Raw genomic sequence first — 21,126 nt, 5'->3', positions numbered from 1 at the left:
AGGCTCTACTGTAGCAACAAAAAGATTGGGTTTTAGATTTCATAAATAAGACTTATTTCCAGAATGACTCATCTTCAGTAAACTGGATGTTGAGGAACTAGACACAATGGAAAGACACTAATGCAAGGTAGAATCTTTTTTTAGACTGACCATAGTTTTCAAAGTGAAAAAGGATATTTTTATTTGAAAGATTTTGTTTCATTTCTTAGTAGATGTGTGTGCACTTTCAAATGGATGTTATAAATTCACATTTAATAGCAATAGACAACAATTTGAATAGAAAGCCAATTAATCTTTCAAATGAAAAGCGGGTCTGAGTTACTAGATGCTCATCAACCTCTAATGAGAAGTTGCTTCGTTGTCCAGAAAAAGTCTATTCTTTGAGGAATAGCTTATAAGACCTGTTTTTTCAGTACTAAACATCGTAATTTAAATAATCTTTTATTGACGGTTGCTAAGATTCCACTCCTTAATTTCAGACCATCACTGCACACTTCTTTAACAGTGAGTGTGTCCCTCTTGGCCTTTGCCATCATCACCAGTGGCTGCTTGTGGTCCTCCTTTAGGGCACTCTTCTCTCCAACCTGAGTACCAAATCACACACCGGCCTTTTGAATCCACTGCAGTGATTGAATTTGTTGCTTGCTACCACCTGTCAGCTGGAAATTCGGGCTCAGCTGATAGAGTGGATGATGCAAGCACCCCTCACATGCTTCAGTGCAACGTCAGCTGTGTTAGTTTAAGTTACACACAGAGGTGGTTTGAGCCAACTGCCTGATTTTGTTCCAAAACAGACAAGGGGAGCCCACACATCGTCATCAGTTTGTGAAGGGATGTTAAAAAGCAGCCTGGGAGCGGCAACATTCAAACCACTTCACACATTTACAAAGTAAATGTGGACCTGCACTTCAGGACTTGACCCATAAGCTGATTAAAAAAAAGAAAGCAAGAATATGATCAAACTAAGAGATTTATTCTGATTATGGAGATTTATTCTGATAATGCTTTAAACAGGAAATGGCCAGAGTACATACCAGAGATCACTGGGTTTGGGATTAACACCATTCCTCTCAGAATACGAACATTTGCTTGACAAGAGGAATCCTGGTGAGGGCAGGAGGTCCAAAGTCTCAGAGAATCAAGTGTGAGCCTTTCGACATGGTCTGTGAATGGAAGATGTTCCCTACGGAAGACAAAGAGCTTTGGTGAATTCTAGGAAATGAGAGATTTTTTGCATTACAATAACTGAAGAGACAACACACTTCTCTTTACACTGGGCAAACTTCTGGCAAGAATACTGCTAGAGAAAATGAAACCAAGAATGATATCCAATTTAAAGATGAAAAATGAGTTCAGAAAAGAGAAGTTGTTGAAGTATCACATTACCATTACTTAAGAACTGGTGCTTCGTATTTGCTGCTTAATATTTGAAGTGGGTAACACTAGAAGAATATTCAACATGAGAACTGGAAGCAGGGTGGCAAAACCATAATGAATATAAAACCAGAATCATCTGTACACACTGTTATACAATTAGGTGGAACTATTATAAAACTTTAAGTACACAGGTTTCTATCAAATGATAACATCATAGCAGGTGGAAGGGAATCATTTCCAGAATCAGTTTTCATTTATGTGGTCTGTGGGTAATTAAATCAGTCTTATATTCCTTCCTGAAGGAAGCTTGCAACACAATATGTCACAGAGCTCTGCAAAATTCACTGAGCTCAGTTCTTATTAATTATTGGTTTTGATCTATGTATTCCTACAATCTCTCAAAATAAACTGGGAGACAAGCCAACAGTGGAAAAGATTTTGCCTTCTCAAAGGAAAAAGCTGGAGAAAGACATCACAAAAAGGTCCCACAATTACACACAGATAAAATAGATAAAGCAAGAATGTTACTACTGTCAGTTTTAACTAAAAAAAAGCCAGTGTTTTCATAAATCAGAATAGCAATTTTAAGCTTGAGTAGCACTGACTTCAGCAACAGCAAGTCATCAGTATTTTTCCGTAGAATTACACATTTTAGTATGTGCTAGCACCTAGTCATGGTACTGAGCAGAATTTCACTAGCTTTTTTATTTTTCTTGTTGCTTTTTATGCCAAGAGTTTAGTTATTACAAGAGATTGGTAGAAAACATGTGTAGACAAAAATCACATTACGTGACTTATTTTAAGTCTAATGAATAAGATGCAGAATTACAGTACTTTTAGAAGGGAAAAAAGCATTTAGGGACCAAGACATATAGAAATGAGTTCAATATGATGGTACACGTTGCACCATGCTGCGGGGAAGGGAGGGGACAGCCCCTCTGACCGCAGCGGCCTGCATCGTCTAAGAAGCCCTTTTACGAGGGGGAGCCCTGGCAATCACAGCTAGCAGGAGAGAAACTGGAATCCAGATGCATACAGTCAGCTTTTTACTTGATTTTACTGAAGATTCAACTCATAAAATAACAAGAAGCTGTTTCAAAGGCTACGACTGTTAAGTGCTTAGGGTTGATGTAATTCTATATACATCTGCCTTTGTGAAAGCATACGTAGTCCCCAAAAGCCTGCTCAAAACTATTGCTTCCCACAGCTCTGGCACAACTAGAGCAGGTAAACTTTATAGAGCACAAAATCTGAAGAGCTCAAGTTCCACTGAAAATGATCTTAAGCATAGGATGGGCCAAGTATCACACCTGAAGTCAGGAAGACATTTGATGACAAAGCTAGAAATACCTCCTGAGCATCCCAGCAATATTTCAGTAATTCAAGCAGAAAACGCTTCCCTCATATAGTGTCTCTGCATGTCACCGCTGTTCTAGGCAAATTCTCTGCTAGATACCGAAAGGACACCAGGATGAACATACTAGAATAATATATTCTCGTTGCTTACAAAGGTGCAATCTTAAAGAAAAGTAATTGCCAAAATTTACTATGGGGAAATTAAGAAAAAGAAATGCACGAAACCTTCTCTTATTTGTAAACCTTGCTGAGGAGATCAAAATTTCAGTGTTTAGCTTACTACTACTTCATTTTGTTAAAGAACGTGAACACTAAAGCTATTGAAAATACATGGAATTGAATCCTTAACCTGACCTGGAGATTATATTGTATTAAAAGAAAAAGGTAAGAAAAATGCAACAGAAACCAGAATACCTCCCACTGGATATCATACAACATAAATTACTTTTCACAGCTTCCTGAATTCCACTGAACATGGCTCACATGTGAACCAAAATACACTGCAACACATACACTATAATTAAGAAGTGCTGGATGTAAATGTAAGGTCTATGGGAACAGACCAAATTCTATTACAGATATATATATATTTATGTAAAGCATGAGAAATTACGGAATTTACTGCCACCATCCTTAGGAATACTGTCTAAAATGACTTGTTGCACATTTAATTTCATAAGTTTTCACAGATTTCGTAATTCATCCAATGATCAGCTACATAATTAATTTCTTTTCACAGCTAATAAATTTTATGAAGAAAGAGTCAAAATGCACAGCTCTGTCATTACACATTATGTACTGAATAGAATACCTGTTAACAAGAGTAAATGCAGAAATATTTTGCGAACAGTAAGGGGTTTTAAAAAAGGGAAAAAAACTCTAGCTAACTCCATACAACAGCTCTAATGCACATTATGAAAGGATGTGTCTATGCAAGGGATAATGGCAGAAGTAGCTTCAGAAAAATGATGCAATTGGGAACCGCATTATTCCGCTGCAGCCTTACTCAGCCCATTGAAATCAGGCTCCTTCCGTTTATTTCACCGAGTTATGAATCAGGCCCTTGCACCAAGTTCCACTTAAGCTGGTAGGAGACTTTTCATGCACTATAATGATCAGGTCATTAATATATTAGGAAGTCAAAAAATAAGTGCCTAAAAGTCACTTCTTAAAACCATCAATTTAAAAGCAAAGATTATCTCTTCAAAAATGGACAAAATCTGGAAAGTGTAAAAATACGAGCCAGAACAAGAACGCCACTAAGGCACAGAAATGAGAGTGGCGATGTATTGCCTAATGTCGGTACCCACAGAGAAGGGAATGGCCCAGCAGCTTTCCTAGTGGGTAGAGGGAGGACAGAAACAGAGCCTTGGCTTTTATACAGCAAGAAGTGGTTTTGCCAGGATGCTAGCAAAGGCCGCTAATGCTGGTGGTAGACACTTTGCTCTCCAAGAGCACTTAGAATTTTTTCCTTTGTATGCATGCCTGCCTTGTGCCAAGGAGAATGAAAGGAAAAACACAATTGTATCAAGATAAATACTAGAAAATAAAGTTATATTTCTTAAAAATGCACGATTCACATCTATCTACCTGGTCTTTATGTCATATATGAAACTTATAGCAATGTTTTTGAAAGAAGAATGAAACAAAATAATTGGGGGCAGTAACTGATATTGACACACATAGCCAAAGTATGAGCATATTGTGAAAAAAAGGACCATGCTCAGTTTGGAGTTGGCTACATGTAGCTCATCAAATTTTGCATTTCTGCATTTTGCATTTGAACTTCAATTGACTTTGGTTGCGTTTCAAGTTCATTGAAATTACACACAAAACCTTTCCTTTATCACGAGGCATACATTCATGCTCTGCATGTGGTTTACACAGGATATGTTTTATCTGTCTCCTATTGGAACAAAGCTTTTAATATTAAGTTGTTATTTATCCTCAAAGTTAGAAGTACAATGATTTACAAGAGCCACCTGTCTGCGGGTCATTATTCTTTTTTTGTAAGAATCTCATCAAGCCTCTAGGGACAGATTCATGACACTTTTGACCCATGCATGGAAACGCATGGACACAAGTCAGCGGGGCCTGCCCTTACTCTATTATCTCCAGGTGAGCACAGGGGAAATAATGAAAAACAAAACAAAACAGGAAAGTAGTCAAGAAGAATAAGGACAGCAGAGTTAGTTGAGTGCTTTGAAGAATAACACTACCTAAAGATTTAAGTATAATAATCCTTACAATACCAAACAAGATGTGGTTTTTTTCCAGATGACCAGGAAAAATTCTTTCAAGGTGGGCAATATTTTAGGTGTGAAAGCAAATTTATATTTAGCCATGATTGTACCAGATACTAGTAAGTTAACCTTCCTTTAATAATTCTTTTCTATTTGCTTCAGGTATATAAACGACCCATTCTAATTAACAACACTTATGAGCATATAGAGCAGAACTCAAAGATGCTCCTATAAATCCCAAGCACTGAAATCAGTAGAAAAAACTCCTATTGAAACACATGTGCTTTGAAGCAAACTCTAAAAACAGAACCAATGCATCCTATAATCCATAATAAGTATTTACATGATAGGAATATTTCTCCCTGTCTTGTTAGGTTCGTTAGGTACATATTTCCAACTATAAAGAAAGGATCTATTTTAAAAAGGCTAAAAAAAGACCACCCCCAAAAGATGTTTGATTAAAATCCTAAAGACAAATCCCCTCCCAGATAATGAAGCAGAAAGACTGATGAACCTTGCAATAACAGAGCTTGTGCTTCTACAAGGAGAGACAAAGCAACATCTGGAAAGAAAAATGTGCAAAGCACATAGGAAAGAACACACTAAAGAACAAGAAATGCTTAGTGTAAAATGAAACAAAGTCTTCTTGTGTATGAGGCACATAACTGAAGCTACTGTTATGCTGAGGAAATGCAGATGCATTATTTTTTCATTGCTGCTGACTTTGTTAAGGTGATTTCTCTTTGTGCATTAACCAGATGTACATGGCTACGAATTTTTAAGCTATAATCTGATTTTTTAAAAGCTGATTTGATTTGAGATGCTGCATCAATCTTTCTAGTCAATTTGTTGGCATGCAAATTGCTGGCATTTCTCTGCAGTTTCATGCAATAGAACAATAACGAGGTTTAAGACTTCCTTTCAGCATGTCAAAAATAGACCCTTTCTAAAATATTTCAGGCTTTTAAAGGGAATAAAAGGGTAAGAGTGTTTCAACCTAGCTTTAACATTGCAAGTCAAAAGATTTCCCCAAAGAAATGGATCCTCTTTGCAACATGAAAGCTCACTAACTTTCTTAACAAGACTAACAACAAGAAGATAGACCGACTTACATCCAGTTTACATACATTATCACACTCGAGATGCTATAAACTCAATTACTGATGAGCATAACAAACATCGATCCTTATAATGGTATATTAAATGTAATAAGCAACATAGATAAAAGCAATTGGAATGCGCAACTCAGAGAAAAGGTGGACCATTCAAAAGTGTGTGTGTGTGTGTGTGGGTGGATGATGAGAAAATTAATAGAAATTATACCATGTTATATGGCCTTCTGCTACCAGGTCAAGAATGACAAAGGTACATGGGGGATTAAATCTTATATGATAACATACAGCTCATGAGGCCTCTCCCCACCTACTAGAGACATCCAGGGACCAATACAGAAAGAAAAAAAAGTACTAGCAAGTGCGTGACTGCTGTGGTAAGAGAGTTTCACGTGACTTAGTGAAATCGAACAGCAATTCTTGAAAGAACTCATCTTCCCTCACCAACTATGAGGATAAAAAGGACAAAGCAGTTCTGGATAACATACTTAGACCAGTATCAGCTGGCAACTGCCAAGTTGATGTTGAGGTCCACTTGCTGGTTGTGTTAAGGGACAGAACCTCAATGATCTTAGGACAGATAACTGTAAGTAAAAGTCTCTACTGCTCTATTGTAAAAAGGGCACCTCAGCAGCTGCTTCTACTCATCCTCTCCCTTGGTTCACTTAAATTTACTTGCTAGAGTTCATTTCTGTGGCTGCCTACATATGTCTCTGGCTGTGGTCATCAGATCCCACTTCAGAAATAAGGTGGCTACACGTTGCTCAGCCTGGTTTTTATAAGAGGCCGGAAGATTAGAGGTGAGTGAAGTTTGGAGTTAGCCACTAAGACACTGCCAAAACTAGATGCAATGGAAATATCTGAATCTATTTGCAATTGCAATTTGCAATTTCAGGATCCACATCTAGTTGCTTAATATATGTAAAGTTTTCAAAACACACCAGCAAGCAATACAAGGTTTTCTTTCTTTTTTCCAAAATCTAAAGATAAATCAAAAGGTAAAAATATTTTACTCAATAAACAATACTCAGTTTATATCATTTCTCCCCATTTAGGTTACTTGATCTAGAGCTCACCTTTTCATGTGCAGTTTTACATTTATTCACACTGAAAATGCAGATAAATAATGATTTCTTAGTTTTATAAACCAAACTTGGAATAGAAAATGTCCATATAACTTTAGATGTGTTGATGTACAAAAGTACGATTCAGCATAGGATGCTAATGTGACTATTAGAGCATAACAAGAACATTTCTTGTCCTTGTGCAGCTAAATCCTGCCATCATCAAATGCACCAGAGTCACATTTTCCATCCACCCACTAATCAAGTCATTTTTAACAAAAAGTGTCTACTGCATCTAGCTGCCTTCTGGCAAAAGTGGAAGTGAATATATACTCTGAAAGTGTTTCTTTCAACATCTGTTCCCCATAGATTCTCAGATATTTGCATTTAGAAACTAATAGCTAAAGCATAACAGCCAAAAGTCACAATGTCCTGACATATGACAAGAAAGACCCCTAGTTAGACAACTAAACCAAATACGGCTTTGATATGAAACCACCAACAAACCAAAGCCTAAGAGTGCATCCACAAGTGAGAACAGATCCAAAACATTCTTTGCAGTCTTGGTTCTCTGGTGTTAATCCACTAAAGAAACAGGCCAACGCATTCTGCATCAGGAGCTGTGTGTACTCAACCTCTACTCTGAATGCTGTTGCAGCACAGAAGTGGTCTGGTTGAGTTTTCCAAATTTGCAGTGTTGTTCAAATGAATGAACATGGAGATAACAGCACCAGAAAGAAAACTGGTATTTCCAGTGTGTACAGTCTCCCTGGTCTCCAGAGGACGGGTGTGGGAGAGGTGACAGATGGAAATCTTGTGGCAGCTTTCCCAGTCGATGTCCCTGTTACCCAACATCACTGGGCAGTGTCTGCTAGCCAGCCCAGTTCCAGCAACTCTGGCAAACACATGATCACTCCCATTCGTGGAAACAAATACCATGACCAACGAAATTAAATGATGTTGACAAAACTGAAATAATCAGAGATGTCTGGCCTTCTTCATTGCAAAGTGGACATCGGCTAACACAGAAACAGTCTTCACGCTTTTCTTAGCCAGGAAACAGATCAATAGTGACAGGGAAATCTGAGTTACATAAAAACTTTCAGAGATATTGTGCACGTGGTCCGACGTCAATACCAGATATTAAAGACTAATAAAGAAAATCTTTAGTATTACGTACCTTGCTATTCATGCTAGAAAACCCCAGTGTATTTAGTTTGATTGTACTGTAATCCATTACAAGCAACAGGAAAAGTCAGATTTTTCTATTCCTATTCTTCCTACCTTCAATTTCCAACTGCACTTTTTTGCCCCATCTTTCTGTCTCTGGGAACACAGAAGAAGATATTTTCTTGTTTACTCAGTTCAGTTCACACCACACTTCATGATGTTTACTACCATAAAAGCTAAAGCAGCAGTTATATAAAATGTAAATACTCAAAAATAGATTACCATAATATATTTTCCAGGAAAATTAGCATTAGACACTTCTCAGACAAGGTCTCTGCATATCAGTAACAGTTTCATGGGAAACAAATAATTAAAAGAGAAACTGTATTACTTTCCACAACTCATTATGTATGTGAAAGGAAATCTACTGATCTAAGAAGTGGCCTTTTCACAAATTAAAAGTGACTATAAAGTTAAATAATGCACAAAACAAGAAATGACTTGAAAATGCCTGCCAAAGACATTTTCCATTCCGTAGCTTGGTTTGCTTATCATTAACACTCCAGTTTCCCATGCTTGCTTTTAATTTCCTAGAAGGACTTGCAAACTTGTGTAATACACATCTTTCCCTCCAACAGCTGCTAATCCTTAGATTTCACATTACTGGTTACAGATTGCCTTGAAGTAGCTATGATACACAATGGGTACCAGAAATTATAGAAATATGTATCAGCCTTTTTTAAATGATGCCCCTCATTTCCTCCTTTCACTACCTGAACTCGTTAACCATGTCTCTTTACTCAGCTGGTTGGGGAGCCACATGAAGTGGCAAAAAGATTAACTACATATCACAAACATCTCCATTTACAGACAGGAAACAGACACATATGATTTTTTTTCTATTTGCTTACTGGTGCATCTAGGTAACCTGGGATTAGACCACAGGATTTTCCAATCTTTTAGCTTTCTGCACTTACTTCTCTAGAGCACATTACTTCTAGTATGGGTTGCAAGGTACCAGTCCTGAGCTCAGAGGATGCGTCCATCTGGCTTCTGACTTTTAGTCCAATCATTTGCTCCTAACAGCACCAGTGCCTACATTAAGAGAGCAGGTGGAGACTGGCTGCGAGAAGCAGGGCTGCATGCTTGAGTGCAGACTGAAACTGTTGCCTATTGGGTAAAGGCTGCTGGAGTGAGTACTGCAATCAATCCTTGCCACTGCACTGAGGCAGACTCTCCGCTGATGGAGGAAAATGGAACAAGTACGCGAAGCGCTCTGGAAGACAGCTGATGTGCGACATTTGATCCACCATTTCTTCTGTATGCAATGGTCAAATGAAAGAACTCAAATCCGCGTTTCAGTCTTACTAATTTATCAGTCCATTTAGAGGGCCCTGTTACCCTCCAAACAAAAATGGAATTTCTCTTTACGGTAACGACACTTCCACATGCACCTCACAAATAATGCAGGGCTGTAGATGTAAGGGTGGGGGGAGGTACTTCTGAGACCTCAAGATGCAGCTCTAACACGGACAGAAACAGCCAAATCCATCCCTACTATCATTTCTACATGCATGAAGGACATAGGATAGGATCACTTCTTGACCTTTTGGCCAAGATCAGGTATAGTTTAGTAAGAATATAACACGTGCCCTTGAAAATGCATAACAGAGAACACTTGATTCAAAATACCAGCTGGAGTTCTCTACAGAATAATTGAGGAACTTTATGTTGGAAATCCTTTTAAGTGCAATTCCATTCAGACTACTGCTCCAAGAGGAATAACCCTGAAAGACTGGGAGATAAGTCCTCCACATTACGTCCTCCCCTTACCCTGGCTCATTACTCCTCTAATACAAACATACACATTTATATTTGCATGATAGATCACCTACACACAACCTCACTATTTATGGTTACTCTATTTTAGAAGCAGCTCATTTTGGTAAAAAAACATATAAAAGAACTGTGCAAATAAATTTATGCCGTTAAGCCTATAACCTCTAAGAACTCCATGCACGAGTAGATGCACTGATGCTCCTGTGACTACCTGCACAGACAGCCACTTGCCAGCAGGAGAAATGATTTCATGAACTGAGATTTGAGCTGAATTTGTGCTAACCGATGTGATCTGAATGAAACTCTACGCGTAAAGGATAAACGATTGTCAATCTAAGTCTGTTTCGCACTCTATACAGTGTAACCTGTATAAAGGTATGTAATTAACTGCTTAAGAACACTTATAATGCAATGGGTAGGATAAATTCTGGTCATGGATAGGAGCAAGGAACGAAGGAGGAATAAGCTATTGGAATGGTGACACTGATGGCTGTGAACCCTAAGGATCAGATCTAGATCTGGCAGTGTTTGATGTTCTGCTGGCAACCTGTAAAAGAGAACAAAGGGTGGGATGTCAAAATCTGCTGATAATATAGGATTATTTAGGTTAATCAAGATGAGAGAAGAATATAAAGCAAGAAAAATACAAGAAAAACAGAATAAAAACCCCAGACTAGAAAATTAGGTAACTAGGCAACATGAAATTCAATATGGGAAAGTACAAGATAGTGTATATTAAAAGTACAGTTTGACATATCCTGAACACAGAGATTTTGAAGTAAAGATCAAGTCATCTTTGGGAACGTCTGTTGTGTATGCAGCCTAAAAGGTAAATAAAATACTAGATTGTAATAGCAGGAGACAGGAAGTAAGATGAAAAACACCGTAATGCTGCAGAAACTGAAGTGGTAGGTGCTCTTTGTAATACCAGGATTCATCTAAAGGAAACATAATTGATACAACCAGGAACTGAAAGAGTTACAATCTGTGACTGAAGAGAGAGACATTTAACAGGCAGCTATAAAATGATTGACATTATGAGGTGAAAAGAATGTTTCCTTTACTTTTTCACAATAATGCCAGAGTAAGCAACCCAGTGTCATTAAAAGGCACCAGCAGGAGATAGTTACATGATTTTCCCCGTGGAAAGATGAATTTTCCATTTTCTATTGCATGCTAAAACCACTCGGAGCAATTCTCCATTGTTCTGCTTCTTCTGTAATCAGTTAAATGACCACAAGCCAAATTCAAAATGGGAGAAAAGTGCTGCCATCCTGATGTGGTACCCGCACTTTGCTCTGTGCAGATGAATTCGCAAGCTGCCCGGCAATAGCAGCAGAACCAACAGGAACCGCCCCTAACACACTCTTAGGCAGCATTTATAAAAGGTACCACAACAACTCTGTGTTGTCTCTCTGGGTTCGATTTCAGTAAAACAAGCAGCAATGCTAAAAGCAGGAGGTTTGCAGCAAATGCCTTGCAAGTATGGTCGAGAGCAAAACCATATGAAATAGCTGCTCTGAAACCCTTGCTTTGAATATACACTACGTAGATCCCCTCCCAGATTCAGAACCACAGCATTCCCTGTTCCAGCATACTGTTGGTAACAGAGCCCCGGTTTCACTGAAAGGTGTTGCACAACACAAACCCTCCAGATGAAACAAGGCAGTCTGCTGAAAAACTACAGCAGAATGTGGAAGAGAAAATTATTCTAGTTTACAGATACAGCACCAGCCATAAGATTTACAGCATTAAGAGATCTTTGCTTCTCCTCTCTGTTCCAGCTTTCACGTACTCTGACTGCAGAAGGATGCTAAAAAAAAATAGAAAAATCATTAAAATTATCATGCAGTCTTTGTAGTGCAAGTTGTTGGGGTTTTTTTTATGAGGCTCACAGTATAAATCACTGCAGTTTCAGTTTATTTTCAGCCATAACTTGTAAGATCCAGCTTCATTTCTCATTGTGAGCTATCATTTCTACACAGTTTCTGACACGTATTTTAATTTCCACAGTTTCATTTCTTTAAAGCATTCTCCCTACATAACCCAGAGTTCTGCAGAAAATACCTCTGAATTTAAAGCTCCTCAAGGTGATACACCTGCATACTCACTCGCTACTTCAGTCAGGATTATCATTTCACTCTTAATTCTCTTCCTCACTGAGCACTCACAATACATTAGCCACACATCTTTCAGCTCTGATGTGTATAGATGGATAATTGGCCCCTCTAACCCAAGTTTAATATTAGTCTGTGGACCATGTGCTAGGTAATATTCAGTCTAATAATAATAATACACTCTATAAATAGGATTCTGGAGTCTAACAGTCTAACCACAACATAATGAGAAAGACAATGAGATTGTCCTCGTTTCTGGCAATGTCTCACCTTACTCCCAGCTTGCATCAAATGAGCATTATAGAGCTAATATGTCTTTACGTTTGTTTTTAAACTTATACTCAATTAGATCACCCAACAGGAAAAACATTATGTGACGTATTATTTGCTTCATAGCAGGAGAAGCCCAGCTGAAATTGAGCTGGGTTGGGTTGGGTTCTGGCCTTTAATAAGCATAGAGCTGATCGCAGAGTTTACAGCCCAGATTAAAACAAGTGTCCATATTCAGCATAGCATTTAAGAGTGCCTGCATTAAAATCTTCGGAGCTGGATCCGGTTGGTCGGGCAGGCTGGATGCACATTTACATCCTGAGCCATGGAACTCCCACGATGGAAGGGAGAATGAACAAGAATGCAATTTTCAGGTATTTTAAGTCCATTTTGTTTTGACAGACTGACAGAAAGGACCACCACAGATACAAAATCAGGCTCAGAAGTTTACCTCAGAGCTGCCACGCAGCAAACTACAGATAAGAAAGGAAAGAATTAAAATGTTTAGATGGCCATGACGGATATGCATACTACTTCCAAGACCTTTTCTTTTCCCTTACAACTGTTCCCTACTGCAGTATAATTAAAAGTCTGATCCTGTTCCTATTGAAGTCAGTGACAAGACCCCTTTCATCTTCAATGGTCAAGGATCATGTCCTCAGCAAGCATAATAAGATAAATAACGTTGTATTAAGAACTTCATTGCACAGAATCAGAAAGAGAGAATATATTAATGCATACAAACATCAGCTTTCCTTGGAGTACTGTCTACCCTGAGGTTAGCACTCTTATTCTTAGAGACTGTTTTCAGTTGCTTCAGTCCGGGAACGCTTTAGCCTTCCACATGGCGGTCAACCTCTACAAACTATTTTTCATTTGCTTTTGGGGAAAAAATAGCCAAAATTCATCAGCTTTTTTTTTTAAGGCTACAAAATTGATTTTAATGGCAAAATATGCCAAAAATTCTGTCTTCAATGAACTTTCAGAAAAGTTCATAGTTCCCAGCGCAAAATGACCATACAATCATCAGCTACACAAAGCAGCAATATATCCTTAGCTTAGATTTGGGTTCTCCTTGGAAGAACTGCATCATGCAGGGCAAGGCGTGCATTAACAAAGTTGTTGGGGCCTTTGATTTAATGAGATTGTTTTTGACACAAAACGAGATGAAAGAAAAAAACATAGAATTCCAATACAGAAACGTAAAATTAAACCAGAAGGGGGGAAAAAAAACAGTGGGACAAACATGCTGATGAGACTGGGAGTAGAGTGAAGAGAAAATCTGGAAACAGAGCTGCCTGGGTAAGGTGACTAGAAAGGGAGCCCAGGGGCTCAGTGATGAAAAAGAGAAAAAAAAGAGGGGTGGGGTGGGAGAATATGTGTCAGAAGGTGGGACTGCACACATTTCAGAAGAGGAAAAGGAAACAGGACCTGACTGGATGGAAGAGTTGGGACTGATGATCTGGAGCAGGAGATCTGACAGATATGAGAGGAGACAAGCGCCCAGGATGAACTGAATCTGACTGGGACAGATTTCTGAGGCCGAGCAGACACTTGGTTGGGGAATGCAAGTGGAGCTGGGGAGACAGAATTGCAAATTGCATGGAAAGATAAACACAAGTACAGGTTTAAATGATGCAGAGGCTGCAGAAGAGTTTGCTTCCATTTCCAAGTGCTCGCTCCAAGCCAGGAATGGCATACAGCATTGCTGTCTCGCTGCTCTTCTGTCAAGAAGTATCTGCAAAATCCAGAAGTCAAATGCATCTCTTCTGCCTTCTGTGCTGACAACATACAGGATGGCAACTTCTACTACTGCCATCAGTCAGTGTTGGCTCAAGCTACAGAGTTCTGCACAGTGGAAGAAAGGTTTTAGCTGGGCTGATTACCCATGCAGCATCAAAATCATATCCCCTAACGGCATTGACAAGTTTTTTGTTTACTTTTTAAAAACATAGAAAAAACTGTATGGAAAGACATATTTACTTGCAGCATCTTAGTTGTAATGCTTGCTTTTGAAATACTCCTAAAACAAATCCGTAACTTACAGGTAAAGTGACAACTGGTTAAATTTCCACACATACATTTGAAGTAATTGCCACATAATATATATATTATCAGTACTTCCAGAAAAAGAAGTTACTTTCGAATGTCAAATGCTGCATGTAAATGGTTATCAGTGAATGCTTTGTACGTATCTACTATGCACAGCTTCTCTAGTGCTAGGAAATCTAACTGGAGCTCTTGCAACAAATTAACTCCCTCCTTTCCACATGACCATGTTCTCTGGATATCATTCCCAGTTTGGTAGACTTCAGAAGATGAAAAAGCTTCAGAAAGCAAGCAAACTTTTGAGTGTGTAGTTGAACCACCAAACCATGGTACAAAAACAAGTGTGAAGCTGTTAAAACCCCAGCAAAAAAAATTTGATGCAAAGACTGGAAAAGTACAAAGCCAAATACCTATAGAGAGATTTATGAACGTGAGAAAAGCAGAATAGACTGAGGACACTTTAAAAGGGGCCTCTAAAACTGAAAATAAGCTTCTTACTGCAAGGGATATTTTACTCATGGAGGAAACAATCGACTTGATCATTCAGTCTGATTAGGAGACCTGCAAGAGGAAAACAGATAAAAGCAATTTTCCCTTCTGTCAAAAGCAAATCTTTTTTGTTCTTCTGATCATCCTGCTTTCTCAGCAAAACAACTCTATATGCAGCTGCCTCCCCTGTTCCTCCTTACAGATACAGACTTTCCTGACCTGAGTTGCTAACGTACATGTCAGGAAAATGGAAGAGCAGGTTGCAAGTACACGTAAAACAGCATTCGGAACAATTGCTTACAAAGGCAGTGAAATTTATAGCATGGTTCTGATGCAGGACTAGACCCTCCTGTAGATAAGGGAGCGATTACTACCACGATTTTCCCATGCATTTGCCTTAGAAGAGCCATGCAATCCCAAACCCTGTAACACAGCAATGTAAGTGTACAGTTACACAGACCGAATTAAACTCACAATATATTTTGAGGAGATTTCAAAATCATTTTATACAAGTAATATACTGGAGAATATTTTTGAATGAATTCACCTCACCTTTGCCTCAACTGAAGTACCCCGGCATCTCCTGGCTCGTCAGACCTCCAGCTACTGCACTTCGGCTCCACGGGGTCTATGACTCAGCAGAGAGATCAGCTTTTTATTTTTCAGATGGAACTTACCAAACTGTTACAATATTAAGGGGAGGATCTGCTGCCTGGATCCATTTCTCTGCTGTTCTCTCCGGAGATATTTTCACTAAACCCTCCCCAGCTGGTTGCATTATGACAAGCAGAAACAGTTTCTTTTGGAAAATCAAATGCAAGCCTGCATGTGAACAAGGCTGATGAAAAAAGAAATTTTTCCCAGCCTCGATGCACACTGTATGTAGAAGAAGAGGTAGAGTCTTAGTATGAGCCTACGACTTATGCTGCTAAACAGCGAAGCATCCTTAGATTTGTGAGCATTTGTGACACAGCTAAAGCTAAAAAAAAGAACCATTTCCTGCATCAAAATCCCCATCAAGCATGTGGCCAGAACTGGAAAGCTCTCCAGAAGCTAGATAGCCAACCGGCTAAATGCCCACTAAAAACATCCCCCTCGCCCTTCCCTAGATGCAGCTCAGCTGGGGAGCTGGCAGCATCCTCACGTTGCACAGCTGGGCCGAGCACGAGCAGTGGTACAGAGCCCAGGAGCAGAGCGCGCTAGGAAAGACCTCATGGTCCCCACCACCAGCCTCCTCCTTGGCCAGATCGTGCTGTTTTTCACCTACTTTGCACTGCCAAACCAACAGAAACAGGACAGTCAGAAGACAGAATCTGGCTCAGGATGTAGAATTCCCCGTGTTTTAGGAAAGTATCATCTCTTTGCCACACAATCAGTTTATTGCACTTCTGGAAATAGTATTTCCCATCTGCAGTTAACTGGGGGAAGAAAAACTACACACAAAAATTTCTGTTTAGTATTTCATGTATTGGAGTGAGTTGTGTAGGCTAATATCATTTTTAGGTTAAATTGAACCTAAATAAAGAAACAGGTATCTTCACAATGTTGCACTTTAAGGCTATAGCTGGCATTTTGATTAATGCCTTTTGGAACCTTTAACTGCCACTGTTAAGAAAATGTGTACTTTCAGAGGTCAGGATAAAGGAGCAAATCAAAATTTTAAAATCACAAGTGTTTCACTTCCTGAAAATTTGGCCTTTGAAATTTAAAACCATGAATAAGAGTATTAATTATTCAAATGATTAATATATTCATCTTGCTTAATTTTAAGTGTCTATATTTTTTCTGTTTGTTCCATTTTCTGTTATAATCAACTAAAAAATCTGAGTTCTGGTAACCACATCTGATTGCTGATGCTTGCTGACCTAATAGACTTACTCTTCTATTACTTTGTTTATTGTTCTAATAAAATGAAAGCTTCTTTAGATTAAAGTATTATACTTAAAATTACAATATCATAAAAAGCAAATAGCAGTAGCAAAAACATTCTTCCTTGGTGCCAGCTGGGCAATCCTAATGTTAGGTTCTCCCCCAACTCATTTTCTCTGCAAAAAACTTAAAAATATTAATAAAATCAGATTTTATACCATACTAGCATGTGACTCCAAGAAAAGTAGTATTGCTCTTGTCAATGCTCATTGTTACTGATGCTTTAAAAAGCATAAGGAAGCCTAGTCAAATATTAACTGGTGGCTAAAAACAGTGCTTCATGCAGACAGTTTGCAAGCCAATGTTGCAAAAGCAACAAACAGTTTCAGGTGAGAACTCAACTTCATCTACATGGAGCTACTGAAAATTTAAAACATAAAGTTCACTCCACCTTCAAACCTGGAGTGAACGATGCTCTGTTTCTCAGGCTATGCAATACTGTAACATCCATTACTAGGAACTGGTAGCACCTCCAGTCCCAGTAAGCACCTGCATGTGGTGTGCACCTCACAAGGGTTGCTTTTTCATGATCACCTACAGCATTTTAATCTTCACATTAACAGCAACTGAGGAAAAATGACCTTCTGACCAGTCAAATGAAGAGTAACTGTTGCTGTCAATAGCCTGTTAATGTCTAGAGAATGAAAGCTGAAATTCCACTTCCAGAAGTGTTTGACCAAGAAGTGTTTTAGAGTTTTGCCTGTGACAAATTATCAAATGTTCATGCTTTATCTATGCATTAATTATTTTAAAAGACATCCTCTTCAGTCTTCTATTTAAATGCAAGATACTGGTGCTATTTACAAACAAAGATTCTCTTGTTTTTGTCGCACTGTCGGTACAACTGGGTTGTTACCAACCCTGTAAATCTCAGACAAATTTAATATAGCCTCCCAAGTTATAAGTCTTCTGAACGTCAGGCTTTTGAGATACATGATACTCAAGCATCAGCCAATAAGCACATAAAAGATGACTGGAGAAAAGTCTTATGACTCTCTGCAGCCATAAATATATTTAAACCATTAGAATATTAGAGATCATCAGCCATAGTTTGACAGGTGATTATCAGTAAGAGTTTCAAATATTTATTCTATACATATTTATACATAGGTACTGTGGCATGGATCATGGCTGAGGAATGTGGGGTTAAAAAGCAGCGACAACAGAAAAGCTTCACAACCACACAGATATCCACGGATTTCTAAAGGCCTTCGGCAGCTGCCCTGGGGCTGGGTACTGCCCACTGTTGGGAATCAGTATTTTCAAGGTTGGCACTTTCCCTTGGTGACCCACATGAGATGTTGCTTTCAAAGATGACATGCCAGTGCCACAGGGCATTGGAGGCAGACGAGGGGGTGACGGGAAGCCTTTGAAGAGCAGGGGACATAGGACTGTGAGGACACGGACTAAGTGACAGCAAGTAACACCATCAAAAAACCCTGGCATTTACTATCCTGATGTTCATATAACTGAGAACGAAAAAGGAGGAAAGTACCGCAGGGTGCATGGGGAGTTCCCCATGTTGTCACACTATCGTACAGAATACCAAAACCATACAACTACACAGCTGCAGTTATGGGCCCTTTCATAAGGAGGAGGGGAACAAAAAGGAGGTGCTTGTTTATGATGACAGGACTTTCCTGGGAGCAAAAGTACTTGTAAGTGATATACCACAAAACCTCGTTGTGTCACAGCATGCAGGTCCCCATAGGTCAGGCTGGCAGTACATGAGAGTGTCACTAGCTATCCTAAGTGAATCTCAGCGCCTGCCTACAGCCACAATAAAATTTCTATTATTTCTCTCACCAACATTTATAGCACTAAACAACCAGGCAGTAGAAATGCTGGCTGATGGAGTCACTAGTGTAAAAGGAGAAAAAAAGGTATAATTTAAAGTTTTACAATGGATTCAATAGGAGAATTAGTAAGAAAATGGAGGAATAAAATTTTCATGGTTTGTGAAACACAGTAAGGAAAATACTTGAATACAAAAATTAATAGTAGCCTGAAGCTTTATGGAATAACCGTTTAAGACAAAGGATTGCCTCTATAACACTTTGGATTGCCTGGGTAGCATACTGAACACTAAATTTATAACATAAGTGACAGCAGAGAGAAGGATTAACATTATTTGAAAGGATATTCATTTTTAAGCATATTCTTTATACCTAATAGTGAATCCAAAATATCTAATGGATTATACAAAATAAAAAGAACTGGATCTGATTCCTTCCTTCAGCTAAGGTGAGCTCAGCCTAAATCTCCTGTTGTCCAGGAAGACCTGTGACCAGGCACGATTACCACCCATGGGGTCACCACAGAGCGTGCCACGGCGAGCTGCTCTCCGTATCCCCCTGCTAATGCTACTCAGCTTGCCATGCAACACTTGCATTTCCATCGGTGGACGCAGAGAACAGTGCTCGGGCTGGGCAATGAGGGCACTCTTTTGAGATACCAGAATTCATGGCCTCAAACCTGTTCTGAACGGTTCAAATAAAAATAAATAAATAAATAAATAAAGATTGAACTCAGGTCTTCCATAGCCTCAGAAAACACCAGGCTATAAAGTAGTTTTAAATCTGTTGATGTTTTGCTTTACAAGAAAGGCTACTAATTGCAGCAGAGAGCACATTTGTTGACACGCTGTATCCTTGTTAGCACCCTAGGCACCTAGACTCTGAATCAAGAAAAGCACAAGTTATTAGGAAAGGTCTTGAGCCTCTTTCTCTTCTGAAGAATTTGCCATTTGGTATTATCATCTTTGGACCACTGGATAACCTGGGGAAAGGTTGCTGGAGGTCCCACGTCCATCCTTCTGCTCCAGACAGGGTCAGCTCTAGGGCCAGATTAGGTTGCTTAGGGATTTATCCAGTCAGCTCTTGAAAACCTCCAAAGAGACCACGCAACCTGTCTGGGCAACCTGTCCCACTGCTTGACCATCCTCATGCTGAAAAAGGTTATTCGTATATCCAGCTAAAACATAGGCCTTTCTTCAGAGAGGTAGGAGACGTGGGTTTGAATCCACTGACAAGGGAAAGAATTGCACTAGACTCCCTCTAATTGTGCTCTAGCTAAAATGATGTCTTTAGGAGGGGTGGAAAAAGCTAGGAGGAAATGCAGTAACATCTCTACTTCTTCCTCATTGATTTTGTATTTCCACTGCTTTGTTTTTGTTATACTATCCTCAAAATGGAGATAAAACATCTTGTTTTGGGCCAAACAGACACTTCCTTCGATCAGTTTGCCTTATCTCACTCTTCTTCCCTTCCTGCTTCTTTTTATAGCAAAAGTTAAGGGAACAAAATTTATGGTGGTTTGATCTTGGCATAAGACCACATCAAAGGAAAAAGAAAATTTGGTTTGGAATTTCTATTGTATCATTCCCTACTATATCCTTCAGTGCTCAAGATGCAAATAAATCCATATTCTTCTCTACCAGGAGAAAACAAACTGCTGTTATGTTCTTTGCCAATTGAGTTATTTAGAAGACACAACCCAGATGATACGATTTGCAAGGGCTGCATAAGACATACTCAACCTATTTGCGCAGGTATCATCATTCTTGTTAACAGGATTTAAAGAAAAGATGACTTTCTTCCTTGCAAAAGATTTTAAAAACAAATACATATTAAAAAACTTCTTACCAATGCAGCAGCTTAAAAATGCATCCAAACCGAGCAGAACAGCTAAATCCTGCCTCATCTGAGTCGCCCCAGTTGCTAGGTAACCCAGACTAAAGCACAGGAGCACCCGTGCTGCGTTTTAGACTGTCTTCCTGCCTAGCTTACAGCAGGCTACAACTGCATCTTTCCCCTATGTTTCCTCCTTTGAGATTCTGCTTTCTTAAAAAGGGCAGTAACTCAGCTCCAGATCCATAAGCTATACTTACACTACAGTATCAGAGGACTGTAAGGCAAAAGGAAATAACCAAAACACACAATTATCCTTATGAGCTTTGCTAATTAAGAATTATGATGAATTTTTTTCTCGAATATTTTAGTCAAAATATTATGGTAAAAAATGCAATGTCATCAAAGATTAAACTAAAATGTTTTAAAATGACATTCTGATTTTTAGAATTGTTTATATTAAGTTAAAAACAAGTTTAAAA

At 38.8% G+C, this 21,126-nt stretch overlaps 1 protein-coding gene across 9 annotated transcripts in view; it reads right to left on the bottom strand.

Annotated features, from left to right (window-relative positions):
• JAKMIP3 (Janus kinase and microtubule interacting protein 3) overlaps nt 1-21,126 on the bottom strand; it is a 120,948-nt gene that overhangs the window by 85,599 nt on the left and 14,223 nt on the right. For 7 of the 9 annotated variants that reach the window (XM_064514413.1, XM_026115893.2, XM_064514417.1 and 4 more), the window contains one exon: nt 1,035-1,183. The gene's annotated coding sequence lies outside the window, so the exon portion shown is untranslated. Of the gene's footprint in view, nt 1-1,034; nt 1,184-15,095; nt 15,159-15,633; nt 16,288-21,126 lie in introns of those variants that run through there. The other 2 variants (XM_064514414.1, XM_064514415.1) reach the window with 2 other exon arrangements.

This window comes from Dromaius novaehollandiae, chromosome 6 (assembly GCF_036370855.1).
Source record: "Dromaius novaehollandiae isolate bDroNov1 chromosome 6, bDroNov1.hap1, whole genome shotgun sequence".
Lineage (NCBI taxonomy): Eukaryota > Metazoa > Chordata > Aves > Casuariiformes > Dromaiidae > Dromaius > Dromaius novaehollandiae.
This window is presented reverse-complemented; position numbering and strand designations above follow the sequence as displayed.